We start from the raw sequence: 16,141 nt of genomic DNA, 5'->3' as shown, positions 1-16,141 counted from the left end.
CAACACACTTGGATAACTTTACTCACATACACATTACAGTATTGTTTAGGTTTGCTTCCTGGATTGTTTCTGGACAATTCTAATTATGTTTCTTGAGCTATCTCTCACAGCTCTTTGGAAACAACTGCCTGGTTCTTGTAGTCACATGCGTCCATTGGCCACTGTCCTCACTCAGCAGTCTCCTTCCAAGTTCTTCAGTCCAGCTTGCATCTGCAAGTCTTGACTTTTCCCTTCAGCCTCTGCTTGCCTCTGCTCCATCATCTGCTCAAATCTCCTTTGAAACTCAGCCATAGTTTCCACCTGTGTCTCCAAGCCTTGGATCTTCTCTTCCATCAGCTCTATCAAGCAGCACCTCATAAATATGAATCTCTTTTCAGGTCGCTGCTCTAGGATCATGTACATCCTGCAGCTTCCACATCTGGTCATCTTCATTTTCTCTTCCATGGCTTCATCCACAACCCCTGCTGCCTCTGCCTGTCATAGCTTTTCCACTAAATTCCTGTCAAGGGGGAAGAAAAGACCCAAACAAACACCAAAACAAACCCAGAACACCTCACCCCCACCTCCACCCCCACCCCACCCCCAAATTCCTCCCACTAGTCGAACATCCCAAAGCCCTCCTTATAGCACCACTGCCTGAGCATCTGTTGATCATCATAATCTTGTCTCATCTTTGCTCTCCTCCTCTAGGGACAGGTATAATTCCACTGAAGATCAGCTGAGCCCCCATTTCTTTAAGCATCTTCCTCAGCCTGGTGCAGCCTTCCTTGATGCATCCCAATGACAATCTATCCATATAATTTCTTCCCATGTGAAGGACAATTAGTGGATTCTTGCCTGCTCCTAGTAGGATCCTTTTCAGCCTCAGGTCCATATCCCTTATCTTAGGTCCTGGCAGACAGCACACCCTTCTGTTCTCTGGATCAACTCTGGTGACAGGCCTGTCTGTTTTTCTTAGTAGGGAGTCCCCAATCATGTAGACCTGCCTCTTCCTGGTTTTGGTGCAATTCTCTCATCTTTACCCTTCTGTTCTTTCAATACAGTGAGTGAAACAAGTAGGCCTGCCCTCCTTCCCCAAACCCTTTGCTTAATAACTAAAGTAGATTCAGCTTGGAGTTTGTTTCTGTAATGCTTATCCCAGTAGGCAGAAAATGAAACCCCAACAATTACTTATATCTGGCAAAGCAAGGAAAAGCCAAGTTTTCTTGCACAAGATGCAGGGGGAAAGGACAATAATTCTGTGCGTTGGTTGGAGAGAGACTTTCCAAAAAAAAAAATAAATGGAACAGTCAGTGTGCATGTGTGTAAGAAATACAAAGGGGAGATGCATCCTAAACAGATTCTATTTAGAGGAGGATTAAGGTGAAAGGAGAAAACAAATAACCCCTAAATAAGTTTCGCCTCAATATCAGTTGTTTCTAAAGAGCTGTGAGAGAGAGAGCTCAAGAAACATAATTAGGATTGTCTGTGGCAGTGCCCTCAAAATATTGCTCAGACACATTCTTAAGACCAACACTACTTCATTTAGAAATATATCCAGGAAGCAAATTTAAACAATACTGTAATTTTTTTTAACATCATCTTTCATACAAACTGCTATATATAGCACATCATTTTACATATGAAATAATACAGTTACAAAGGTAAATGCAACTTGCATACTAGCTATTGGAATACCTAGTACCTGTTTAGTACAGACCATCTTTGAAGGGTGGCTAATTCTCTGTATTTCTATTACAGCCATCATGTTTGTCTAGGAGTGCCATTGTAATTAGGCAGTCCCTGAGACTGTAAACAACTCCAAAGAAGTGCCACCCTCTGGGGTTGTGGTGTGTATATATTGATTTGGAGCAGTAGCTGAGGCCCAAGGAGACAAATAAAGGGCTTTTGATATAATTCAACAAACAAACATGACCTTTTGTTCAAAGAGAGGCCAAACCCGATGAAAGGGTTGGAAAGTCAAGTACCTACTGGAGTCCCCACAGGACTTCTGAGAGACTTCTGGTGCATTTAGTGTGTGTTTAGACCTTTTTATGTTTTCTCTGCTTTGGTATTGCTGGGTGGTCACGTGTATTCACCAGCATTTCCTGGCCATAGCCCTTGGAGAGGAAGCAAACACAGGGACTAGACGTTGGTCCTGCCTCCCTTATGCACTTGAAGACTTTTTGTAGACTTCTAGGTGTTCTGCCCAGGTATCCGAAAATATGGCCACATCGTCAAGGTAGGCGACTGCATATTCTCCTACTCCCGCTAGGAGACCATCTACAAGTCTCTGGAAGGTGGCGGGTGCATTCCACAGCCCAAAAGGGAGTACATTAAATTCATACAGCCCGACATGTGTGGTGAAGGCTGGCCTTTCCTTGGCGGATTCATCTAGAGGTACCTACCAATACACCTTGGTTAAGTCCAAGGTAGAGATGAACTGGGCCCATCACAGTTTCTCTAATAGTTCATCTATGCGTGGCATTGGATAGTTGTCTGGGCGAGTTACAGCATTTAGCTTATGGTAGTCCATGCAAAAATGTATCTCCCCATCTGGTTTGGGAACTAGAACCACTGGAGATGCCCATGCACTGCCAGAGGGGCGGATTACACCCATCTATAGCATATCTGGATCTCCCATTCTATAGCAGTTTTAGGTTAAGGAGACACCCGGTAAGGTTGGACTTTAATTGGGTTAGCATTAGCTGTGTCAATGGAGTGGTATGCTAGACTCTTGGTCAGAACTGCTGGGGAGAATCACAGTGAATCAACAGGCAGAGGGTTGTGTTTCTTGCCCAGATAGAGGTGACTACTAAAGGCCTGAGACCAGAGAGCGCATTCCTCAAGCAGACCCTGGAGGGGGGCAAAGGTAAAGTTACCCCAAAATTTAATAGACGTTGAATAGAGACCTGCTGAATGGATCAGATTTAAGTCATGTACTTCCAAACATGGGCAACCTGCCAACCTGCTCTATGGGTATTTCCCTTATTGCTAACAAATCAGAAACTTTGTTTGGGTAGAGGTAAGTTTTGCACACACCGGTTATAATAGGGGTTGTCAATTTAATGTTTTAAATATAATGTTAAAATGTGCATAATCAAGTGTTTATTGTGTTTCTTTCTTCTTTCAAAATAGTTTTTCTCATGAAAGAAAAAAATATGTTTTATTTCCCAGGCTGATGAACCATATTTTTGATCTGACACATCCAGTTGTACTAGTAATATTATGTTCTGCTATGTCAATAAACTAATGAAACATGACTGGAATAACCAGACACAGAAATGAAATAGTAGGTAACAAAATGTAACAAAACAGGGTTTGCTGAAGAGGAAAAAAAAAAAGCACAAGCCCTTTTTTAAAATTTTGCTTTTGCTTGTTATTTCTTATTTTAAACTGACTTCATTTGTTTTGAAAAATGCTATCACCAGAATCTGGGTCGGCTTTGCATCCATGACCTAGACTCTATCACTTTGTAATTGACAGGCAGCGGCTGCTGCTAATGCTACACACTGAGAAAGCACTATTCATCTGTGGATCCCAATGCACTTTACAAATATTAACCTTCACAATAGTCCTGAATATAAATATATTACAATTTATAGATGGGTAAACTGAGGTACAGAGGGACTAATTGTGCCTCTATGGCACTTGCCTGTGTTCAGGATGATGCAGAGATCTCATAAAAGGATTATGTAGGCTGTGATATACAGGCGGTCAGGCCAGATGATCTGGTGGTCCCTTCTGGCCTTAACTCTATGACTGTATGTCTCAGGGGTTGAATCCCTTAATATGTTCAGGCTTTCTGTGTACCAGTATGGAGGGGGTGGGCTACAGTGCTATGAGGTTGCTCAAAAAGAGCAATTCCTGCACGTCCCTGAATACAGTGACTGCAACTATAACTGGCCAGATTGTGACTAGCCCTTGTAACCTCTTTCCTCTATGCACCCTGCAAGGGCTCATCACTTTCTGGCCAGGAGAGTTGAAGTTATGCACCTTGGCCCTCATGGGCAGTGGAGGAACATAAGTGACTGTCAGGTTGGGGATGTGTGACCAAAGGTGGTGTAAAGGTCATTTTAGTACTCTGATTCTGATGGAACCCTACATGTAGGGCTGACCTTCCTGCGCCATATCAGGGGCAAGTAACTCCATCTGCAGACAACCTCCATGGTTGACAATCCAGCCAAGTGCTGGTGTAGCACAGGATTATTTTAGCCATGTCCCCTTAACTTTACTACTTCCCCTCTTCCCCGCTGCATTGCTAGTAGGGAGAAAGCTGGTGTGAAACCCACTAGAGCTGTGTTACCCCACTGGCAGATTACTCTTACAGTGAATGATTCTCCCTGGGGCTTGTTAGAGACAGATTCTGCCTGCTGTGTGGCACAAAAGCACTGCAAGGCAGAATCTGGCCCTATGTTTTCTTTGCAAACTTTGAATCTGTACTTGCCTATGAGACAAATTATTGTTGGAGAGAAAACAAGCCTCCAAATAGGTGTTTTTTTTAAAAAAAATATAGACTTCAGCTGGCTTAAACCCAGCTCAGAACTTTACTTCTCCTCTTGAATCTAAGTGATTTTTCCCTCTTCTAATTTGTTATTAGGTTGGAAGATGGTTTCATAAATTGAGGTCAGGGCCAATCAGATGCACAAGTACATTCTAACTTCAGTAGCTGATTTATTGATATCATTTCACAATGGGGGATCTTTTCTGTATATTCTAAGAGAGAGTTATTTGCCTATGAAAGACTGGATGATAAATCTCAAGTTTTCCTTTAGCCATTTGTCTTAAGGAATCTAAATGTTGTGAGAGGTTTATTTGTGGCTTGGCTTTTTTTCTCCCTGGTACTACACGATATTCTCTCACCTGCTCAACCTCTGTGTATTAAATGGCTCTTTGTTTCTCTCCCTGAGATATTACATTCTGCTTGTAGGCAGAAACATCCATTTCTTCCACTAAAAAATGTGGTAGGATGGTAATTATCTCTCCAGTCTACTGGCAGAAATTGTGAAGGGATATTGTTCATTTTTATAACTCATATAACGTAAGGCCTTTCCAGACTTTAGGCAGGGCTATACAGTCTGAATCCTGCCTCATAGTAAAATTCCAGCATGAATAATTACATTCTGCCCACCCAACTTCTCACTCAAGTTTCAGTTGGGTAAAGCACCATTGAGTTGAATTTGTGTTTGATTCTCTGGGCTGCTCATTCCCTTCCCTCCCCTTCCCCTTTCTTACCATTTAGCTGATGGTCTCCTGACTAAAGCTGTCTTGAAAAAATCATGGAATAAATATGCCATTTGCTGCCATCACATTGTTCTCTCTGCTTGTGTGTTAGACACCTTTCCCACCCTATGTCTGTCTTGTCTATGTAGTCTGTAAGCTTCTTGGGGTAGAGACCATCTACTATTCTGTGTTTGTGCCGTGCCTAGCACAATGGAGCTCCATTCTGGTTTGGCCCTTAGACACTGCTGTAATAAACATAATTATTTTATTGTTAATAATGAAAGAAGTGTGATCTCAAAGTTGAGTATATGCTATCGCTTGTTGCCAGAAGTTTGTTTGATGACTTTGTCACTGAACTTTAATTAAGGACTTTGCTGATGACTCATTTACAAAGTGTGTATGACACAAACGCTTGCAACATCACACATTGTGATTCTGTATCACTGACTCAGCAGCACTAGATACAAAGTCTACAGATCCATTCTCACATACTAGCTTCCAGCTCCTTACCAGGTTTATGAGTTTCCGAAAATACATTAATTTGTACAACTTAACACCACTTTAATTTTGTGGCACTTCTGCTAAGCATCAGGCAAATCACAACTTTGCCTGAGTACTGTAAAAACTAATCCCTTTCTCCTAGTATGGTTCAAAACAAATTAATGTGTATATGAAAAAAAGAAATCCATGACATGATTACCAAAACAACATGCTTTATTATGAAATACATACACAACATCCTGCATGACCCTTTTCAAATATGTTTTTTCATCCTCCACGATGGCTGAATGCAACAAACAAAAAATCATCAAAAGAGGTATGAATAATCTATTTTATGGTTTTGGCTGCTACAGGATTGCATTCTGAGTCTGTACTAGCAATATGCCTGAAAGTCATCATAAGAGATATACAGATAATCAAACACTTGCATATGTATATATTCCTCAAATTCCTATCACCTATGTGGAAGCAATCTGTCTTGATTTGTTGAAATTAAACACAGCATAAGTACCTGTTTAGAATTCTTGTAGCTATAACCAATAAAGTTATTTCATTATTATGAGCCAGACCATGGTCTTTCCAGTGAGCATGCAGAGGGAAGTATGAGGCTGTAAAGTGACCCACTGTTCCCTGCATAGGCTACCCACATCCCATGTACAGTAGAACCCCCATTTTATGAATTAATTCAGGATTGAGGAGTTCCTAAAATTAAGATGTTCCTAAAATTGAACATCTCTAAGTGACAGTAGGCACAGTGCAGAATTTATAGTATGGTGCACTGCATCACTTTCTTCTTGTCTGCCTAACTAATGCAAAGCAATCTGCAATGCACTGAAGGCATTGCACTGTGAAGGAATGTCAAGTTGTTCTTCATCCACATCACTTTTGTTATGTGATTTTATTTTTTTTTTCCTTCTGGAAAAACAGTTTGTATAACTGGTCATTTGTAAGATTGGTGTTTGTAAAATCGAGATTCTACTGTCGGTGCAAAAATAAACAGTTTGTAACTCAACCCTTCTGCAAATTTACCCTGTAAATATGTTACATTATTTACCTTCCAGACTGGCATGAAATAACATGATTATGCCCTGAGGAAATTCCTGGGTTTGCTTCCAGCTGGTATTGTCTCCAATTTAAACAATCACTTTGAGGTTGCTGGCATAGCAGTTGTATGTAATTGTTGTGAAACACATGTGGATATTTGGCACCTTGCCCCGAAGTTATTCAAATCTGTTAGTAATTAAATGCCATGCTGCAATTTGGTATTCTGCTCTTCAATAAACAGAAGCCATTCTGTAATACAGATGTATAGTTCGTCACACTTTGTCTTGGCTGGTTTTGTTTATAATATTTTTAACAACACGACATGAAAAAGTGTTAAATATGATGAGACAAAAACAACGAGGAGTCCTTGTGGCACCTTAGAGACTAACAAATTTATTTGGGCATAAGTTTTGTGGGCTAGAACCCACTTAATTAGACGCATGGAGTGGAAAATAATCACTCCTTCTTGTCAACTGTGTGTAATGGGCCACTCTCTTACCACTTCAAAAGTTATTTTTCCTCCCTTGGTATTTGATTTAATTGATTTATCTCATTAGACTGACCTAACACTTGGTAAAGCAACCCACATCCTTTCAAGTATTTATACCTGATCCTGTGTCCTTTACTTCATACATCTGATGAAGTGGGTTCTAGCCCACAAAAGCTTATGCCCAAATAAATTTGTTAGTCTCTAAGGTGCCACAAGGACTCCTCATTGTTTTTGGTTTTTGGGGGGAGGGGTTTTGCTGATACAGACTAACACTGAAACCTAATTGAGTAATGTCTGTTGTAAAAGTGTTCGTAAGCTCTTTTATCCTTTTTACCTGATTTGGCTACTCTGTTCTTGTCTGGCCACTTCAGAGACTTTGTTTTCCAAAGTTGTAACAGTAGTTTTGAGTTGTCTTCCCATCAGGAGTTGTTCTGGACTATATCCAGTAGCCACCTTGGGTGTTGATCTGAAACTCAGAAGAGCAAGGAATGGATCTTTCTGCTGTAGGATTTTCTTGGCTGTCTGTACAGCTCTCAGCCTCTATATTTGCTTGTGAGTAATGTGAACTCTTAATAATATGATCAAAATCACATTTCATTCAGAATAACTTAAATTCTGCTGCAGTGAATTGTGGTCCATCGCTAGTTGTTCTGGAATACTGAAGTGAGCAAAAGTGCACTTCAGTTTCTCGATAACACGGTGACATGTTACATTTTTCAAGTATATTGCTTCCATATACCTGGAAAAATAATCCACTATAACCAGGCAGAGATGTCCTCTGAATTTGTATAAATCTGCAGCTAGTCTCTTCCAAATTCTCTCTGGCAGGGTTATTTGTACACTGTATGGTTGTTTCTCAAGTTGAGTTCTACTGGATCTCCTTTCAAAAGTCCAATATCATCAAATGTCCCATTGAGTTCTTCTACTTTTCTCACTAGGCGCATGTTGGCTGCCACACTGTAGCTGAGAAGGCTGTTGGATTATGGTCCTTTGATCACATACACTCTGAATGCATAGCTTCTGTCTTTGTAAGTTGTTTCCATGGTGAACTGGCCCATGCAATTCAGAATACCTCCAGGGCTAGTCAGAGCTGTGTCAGGTGACTTCAGCTTTGGGAGGGATTGAAAGTGATAATAAGTTCCTTCATAGGGCTTGTCTTCACTATGGGGGTAAATTGACCTAAATTATGCTACTCCAGCTTTGTTATTCACGTAGCTGGAGTTGATGTCATTTAGGTCAGTTTACCCCGGTGTCTTCACTGTGCTGTGTCGATGGGAGATGCTGTCTGGTCAACTTCCCTTACCCTTCTCGAAGAGCTGGAGCACTGGGGTCAACCGGAGAGTGCTCTGCTGTCGATTTAGTGGGTCTTCACTAGACTCACTAAACCAATCCCTGCTGCATCCATCTCGCCATAGTGAAGAACAGCCCTGAGATGACAGTAATGTCAGATCCTGAGTCAATTCTAAAGTCATTCATCAAAATTCAAAATCAGGAGAATATTTGCTACCAAAACCCCTCTTTGTTTGTTTGTTTGGGTCAATAAATAGTTTTCTTTTGATTTGTCTTCTTTAAAAAAAAAAACATAAAAAAATGTTTCTCATTCAAATTAGCTTACATTTAAACACAAAATGTCATTTAGAACCAGAAAACTAGATTTTTTTTCTTTAAAATGTCAAACCAAAGCATTTTGACAATTGCAAAACTTTTTTTTCTCCACACCGTTTTGAGTTGGGAAATTCCTTGAGCCAGCCCTGTTTTGCAAATAATTAACATTTCAACCAATTGGCATTTTTTGATGAAAAATGATCAGTCCAAAATTTCTCAATCATCCATAAAACTCCTTCTCATTCAGTTTTTCTATACAAGTTAATGAAAAAACAAGTCATCCTTACTGTAGTCAGGTAGTGGGGTTGATGACTTGTCAGCTCCATCTGCCTGAAGGCCTGATTCCTTTGCTCATATTAATATATCCCTGACTCACACTGCCTTCAGGAGCAAGGAGAATTCTGTCACAGGCATCCTTGCTTTGCAAACGATAGATTCCTTTTCTGAGCAGTAGAATAATAAAAGTCAAGTTAATTAACAGTGGAAAAAATACATTGGATCTAAAAGTGCTAATTGGAGTATATGACTAAAAAGATGGTCTTGCTAGTGTTAGAATCTGCCTTGCTTGAGAATGTTGCTGTATAAAGGGTTATGTGTGAAAACCTATGTGACACCTCCTGAATGTCTCCCAAGACTAGAAGCATAGATGAAAAGAGAACCAAAGATGATATACAGTAATTCATGCATGCATGGAAAGAAGCAGCAACTAATGGAAGGCACAGTATGGGCCATATGCAAGAAACAACTGACTGGCACAAAAAGATCTACCCTCTTTTTGGATGCTGACAGCATTTGCCTTGTATTTCCATAGCAGGAAGCAAATCTTACTCCTGTCTTCAGGGCTGGAATGTGGGCCTTGTATGGACCTGATGAGCAAGGCAGGAGTGGATGGTATAGGACATGCACACTCCTTTGCTGCACAGTGCTCAGGAATCACAGGAGACCTGTGCCTGGCAATGTACAAGAAGTGAGTGGGAGGAAGTCAGGGAATCTGTTGCTTCACAGACCCTCCTTCCTGGGGAAGGAGCTGCAGGAGGACACAATGAACCTCCACCAATCTTGAGGGTATAACTACAATGCTCAGCCCTGGAGTCCTGTCGAGATTCCAAACACTTCCTAAGTTCATGGGTGTCTGGATGTGAAGCTAGGTTTGAATCCATCTCCCTATGGAGTGGGAAATGATGGCTACTTTCTTACCAATGTACTTCAAGATGAGAATGGATTTTCAGGTGCTTTCTAAAGGGCTGCATGCATGCTTGCGGTGGGCATACTCATGTGTACACCAACAAAAGTGTGCATGCTACATTTTTCCCCATGACTTATTTTGCAAATTAAACTTTGTTACCTAAATGTTCATGGATAATAAAAGGGGTGGCAAGTACCATCAAAGTGAATTTGCAGCTTTGATTCAAATAATATTTGTGACTATCAAGTCTCCTCTAACAATTATTTGCAGTTCCTTTTGCTCCTTCATTGCCTGTCTTACTCTGTTTCATGTATTTTTTCTTTCTTGTAATATTGTCCCTTTCTTTCTCCCTATGGCGTCTTTCCATTCCCTCATCGGAGGTTACCATAGAAATATTCAGTCACAAATTTCAGCACAGAAATTCAGAGACTACAGATATAAAATGAAATGCTAGGCATAACCACTTGGCATAAGTCACACAGCAAATTGTACGTTTGGATTATTATTAATAACGTCATATTTTACAAGACTCTAGGCATAATTGCATATGTGTGCTTTTTAATGTTTTGCTTTTAGTTTGTACTCTACTATTTGCATTAACAGAACTGGCAATAAATACCCTGATTTGAAGCATATCAGCCTGGCAAGCCTTTTTTTTTTTTTTTTAATCTTCTGCCGACAGTATTCCTTTTAAGAAGGTAAGAAAATACAAACTTGTCACGCTCAAAAACAAGAAGAGAAACAAAGCTATGCTATGCATGGTATATGCTTGAATGTGACACATAAAACTCATGGACTGTATGTTAGTAATTGTGATGGGCAAGCCACAAAAGTTCTGCTCAGATAAGCAACCTATAATTTGTGTGGTTAGCCAGATTTACCCAATGTCTCATTTAGAATAAGGATAGAAAGCTGGCAATAATACATGTTGTGAAATTTCTGCTCCAGTTGGATTTAGAAACACTGGAAAACGTTTGAGTCTGCAGCTGGAAGTATACCCAGTCAAATTATTTGTGGCAAACAAATTTGTTTCAAATTTAGCCCCTTTTTCAGTTCACAAATAGCTTGTGAATTCACCTGGATTTATGCAAAATATCCATTACTCATAAGTAGCACCTGAATAGTTTGAATAATTATCAGCCTATGAGTTGTCTGCTTATTATCTGCTCTGAGTATTTATTATTCCTTTTTTGCAGTGTGTAACTGATCACCCAAGTCACGCAGCATTGTTTCTGCTCCCTCATTAGAGTCTTGAAACTTTTCAAAACTAGAGAATAATGAAAACATCATAGCAAATAGAATATGAAAATTATATTTCTACGTGAAAATATGAGCAAATCAGATGGTTATGTTTTAAAAAAATATTCAGCAAATTCTAATCAGAAAAGAATGTGAGAATACTTTTTGAATCATGTTTTTTTTTTCATGGACAAACTATTTTAACCTTAAATGTATGGCGGAATTTTAATTTTGGCTGAAGATATCACATGCCTCATCAGATACAGTTTGATACATGAGAACAAAGCCTTTGCAGAAGTTATTGGGTTTTTCATACCAGAACCATGAGATATTTTATGTAAGTATTGTTACCCACATTTTGCTGGGGAGGAAGTGGCAAGAAAATAAGGAGAGATTAAGGTCTAAATGTTTGCAATGAGAGCTGAGCAGGAAACAATTTTCCTATCCCACAATAATACACACACAAAATTTTCAAGGTTTCAAATTTTCATCCCAATTCAGCTATATATTTTTGAAAATTTGAAATCTTGAAAATTTTGTGAATTTTGTGTGTGTGTATATATATATAATATATAATTGTGGGACAGGAAAACTGTCAAAATTTTCCCCATCAGCCCTAGTCATAAGTATCCACCAACTTTAGATACTTCCGTTTTTGAGTGGTGAAGGTGTCTCGGGATGGAAACCCAAGAACAGAAGCCCCCCAAATCAAAGGTCATTTAAAAAGTTTTGTTTTTAAATGATTTAACCTCAACTCAAGGTTACACACTAAATTAGTGGTATTAGAATTCATAAGATATCCTCCCCCAGCCTCTTGTTCCATCCATCCTCTTTCCATGTCACTCTCTGTATAGGAAATGTCCTTTCTGAGTTTATCCCACAAGGCTGCATTCAAATTCTTCCTTATGGCTCCTCTCTGGGCTTGAAAGTAATTCACTCGTATACAGGGGGAATTTGAATGAGGAGGTGATAGTGGCCTTGTGGACAAGTTCAGGACATGTGGTAGTAACATGGGATAGTTCATATACAGTTTATAAAAAGCAAGGAAACACCTTTGTGTTGTTAGACTTTGTGTTATCAGTCCATGGCCAATCATCATGAAGCACCCCCCCCCTTTTTTATTGCTGTTCCCTTTTCCTTTACCCTCTATTTCTCTTTCTGTTTTGTCTTACTTTTTAGACAGAAAACTTTTTGGAGCAGTTTACTGTGATACTTGTGGCTGTCCTGCATCTAGCACACTGAGGGTGCTACATGATACAAATAATGGACAATGGTGCTGCCTCTTTTATCTCTTAGGCGTTCTATTCAACCTACATAACCAGAATGGAGTACCTGACTCCACCTAGTTCACTGCATACCTATCTTACCACAGATGTCAGATATACTCCACTGAGCATTTTCATTGATTAATCTAGACACACTATCTTTCCTATAGTGGATATAAGAGAAGGATATCAATCAGAGGGGAAAGAGCTTGATTTGAGAATGACTCAAAGTTTTGAGGTATAAGTTTGCCTGATTGTCTTCAGGAATTATGGCTCAATAAGATGACACTAAGCAGGAAGGGGGGATAATTTAGGATTCTTTTTTTTTTATTATTTCTGTCCAGTCAAGCCACAGAAGGCAGTGAGTCCTCCAACAGGCCCCCCAGCTGTGGCATATCCTACCACTGAAGAATGGGGTGTGTTTGTGTCTCATTTCTTTTAGGGTTTATAGAGTGCAGTGCAAACAGACCTCTTTGTAAAGGCCTTTCCCATAAGAGACTTAAATATGGCTGGTGTGACTTTACTTTTGCCAAGGTACTGTCCTCCAAAAGTTCTTTTAACTGGATGGCACATTGCAGGACACGAGTTGGGTATGTGGGGCTATTCTATTAAGTCATTTCTGATGTCAGGTTCTTGAACTATGTAGTGATGCAGAGATAGTTTTGCTGAGTCCTGATATTTATTCTAAAGAGGCTATAAAAGCTGTTGGACCATTTTTCTATGACAGAGGGTAGACAGATGAGGTCATGCAGGGGAAAAACCTAGGAAGATCTAAGCTTGAGGAGAGCGCTTAGGCCAGTGTTTGCTTTTTGTTGTTATTTAAGTTAAAAATAAAGACAAGCCCCAGAAGTGGTAAGTTTGGACTATATCCTATCTATATATATATTAGAGATCATGCATAGAGAACTACATCCATAACACTTAACCAAGAAAAGAGAGGAGAAAATGGTCTGTTATGATGATAGGCACATTTGAAATGTACAGATAAGTATGTGAAGGAAATACCCAACAATTTATGGGAAATTAAAATTAAAACCTGTGCCCTTGCCCAAATACTTAGTCATGCCAGAACATTACTGCAACACAAGGCCATCTCAGCACTAGGGAGAGCTTCTTTCTCCATTAAACATAGCTTATGCCACCTCATCATTTTAATTTCTCTGCAGAGACCTAGTCTCACTGTTAATCAGAATGTGCTCTCTCAGCTAACTGATTTTCATAGAATCATAGAATCATAGAATATCAGGGTTGGAAGGGACCTCAGGAGGTGATCTAGTCCAACCCCCTGCTCAAAGCAGGACCAATCCCAATTTTCTGGAGCATTAAGATGACATTTCTCCTAGTTTGTCTCAAAAAGCAGCAGTACCATTAAAAGGCATTCACCTGGGAATATCATTTAGAGTTGTGAGTGTTCTATGACTTTATTTCACAAGGGATCTATGTAAGCATAAGTAAGCTCTGGGAAGTATCTTGGGATTTATAAATTCAGGAAGATTATAGACTCTATTGGTAGATGCACTGGCATTCATCACAAGTACATAAATTCAGCCTTTACGCATTGTTAGAAAATAGTGAGTGACTAAGCCTATTTTTGTTTATAAATGTTTACTGCATTATTCACTGGCTAATTGGGTAGGATGAGATGGAGAGATAGGGATGATTATCATCAATATACCAAAGACCCTGTAGCCCACATTTCCTTATGTGGAGGAGGTGAGAATGGGGACACATAGGCCCTGGCATGGGGGGAAGAGAGAAAAAGAAGATTATGGAGGGAGAGGGGGAATGGAAAGGTACACTGAGCACCTGACAGGGAGGGGAGAATGTTATGGTGGAAATGGGATGTACAAACACCCTGGCATGAGGGAGCATGTGGTGTATTTCAGGGAGTCCCTGAAATAGAAGGATTTGGGATGGTGGCACACAAACAGCTTGTGGTGGAGAATGGAGGGATGCATGGAGCCCTTGTATGTGCAATGAGCTTAGCCTACAGAAGCAACAAACCACGTAGCCTTCTAGTATTTAATAAAGGTACATCATTAGCAAGACAATTGTTGTCAAAGATAATTTCTTGAGCAGATGCCTTATGATTGCTTCCTTAAAAGAAGCTAGCAGCTAGAACTAATTGGTCTTATTGATGGTCTTCACCAACAAAGAATAACATGGGTCTAAGTCAGAGGTTGCAACCCACAGCGCTCCCAGGTCCTGCAGAATTTTAGTAAGTGACTGTCATGGTTCAGGGTGCGCTGTACCTTTTACCCCACCCCCACCCCCATCCCCACCGTATTGCCACAGGCCCTGCACCTGTACTTCTCTCAGAATGAAATCCTGCAATTCATCCCCACTCTGAGAGGAGGTTCCCAGCTCACAGAACGCATTTACCAGAAGATTTGATTGGGTTTTGGCCCCTGCTATGAACTTCCCTTTGGGGGCCTGTCGTCAGCATGAAAATGCAGTGACACCGAACAGCCACCTTAACACAAAGGATTATTTATTTATCCATAGGAGCATAAAAATAGGGTGGAAAGGGGTTAAAACAACGATAGACCTATATGCACATTATCTTACCTAAACTAATCCTTCCTTCTGTCTGTCCTGGGATCCCTTAACTTGGTTGGTCAAGTTCATGCTTCTCACCAGGGGGATTGGAGGCAAACTTCCAGTAGTGTATTCACTGTGTTATCTGTTAAGTACTGGCAACTGAGACATTTCCTGGCTCCCACAGGGGTGAGGAGAGCAACAGCAGGAATTAACTCTTGGTGTTCCATGGCACAAGTCCCACCATTATCTCAAACTAATAGAAATACTCACAATATTAATAAAAAAACAACGCAAATATCTCCCATATACTACATGGTGACTTTCATGGAAACTCAAGCAGAGAAAACCTAGTGTTGGTCCCTTTGGGAGTACATTCTATTTCCTCAGAGGGCATTAGCTCACTTCAGATCTGATTGATTTGCTTTGAGCAGGGGGTTGGACTAGATGACCTCCTGGGGGTCTCTTCCAACCCTAATCTTCTATGATTCTATCTGCAGAGAAACACAAATATTCCATACATCAAGGAAAGTTAGACTACGTGACTGAGTGGGGAAAGCCCAAATTAAACAAACCACAACAGGACTTGAGACTTTGCAGAGCTTTTATGGAAGCAAAACAACTTTTCTTCCTCTCCAGCAGAGCCATGGCATAAGATTTCAGAAAGTGGTTTGATTTGGCTTTGACCTGCTATCAGCACTCTAGATATCTTCCCCCTTACTTCATCCATTACAGGTCATCTTTAAATTATAGGATGCTGTCAGAGTAGAAGGAGTTTATGGGCATCTATACAAATGATTGAGAATAAAAGATCAATCTAATGGAAAAGGGCTACAAACTGGTGAAGATAATCATGTCAGACATTAAACTGAGCTTCACCTTGCAACATGTGCTTTTATCATGCTTTATCGGACAATATAGATAAGGCTAAGAGAATTATAGTAATCATTTTATTTTTCTATTGTCCTGCTTCCCTGGAGTCCATTATCTTACTGTTCAGGCAGGATGGGTATTTTATGGCCAGTGTCTGACTTTAACATTGCTTTATTTGATTACCTTTTTGGATAATAA

The sequence above is a fragment of the Lepidochelys olivacea genome (genome assembly GCF_965140295.1).
Source record: "Lepidochelys olivacea isolate rLepOli2 genome assembly, chromosome: 1".
Classification (NCBI taxonomy): domain Eukaryota; kingdom Metazoa; phylum Chordata; order Testudines; family Cheloniidae; genus Lepidochelys; species Lepidochelys olivacea.
Note: the sequence above shows the minus strand (reverse complement) of the source record.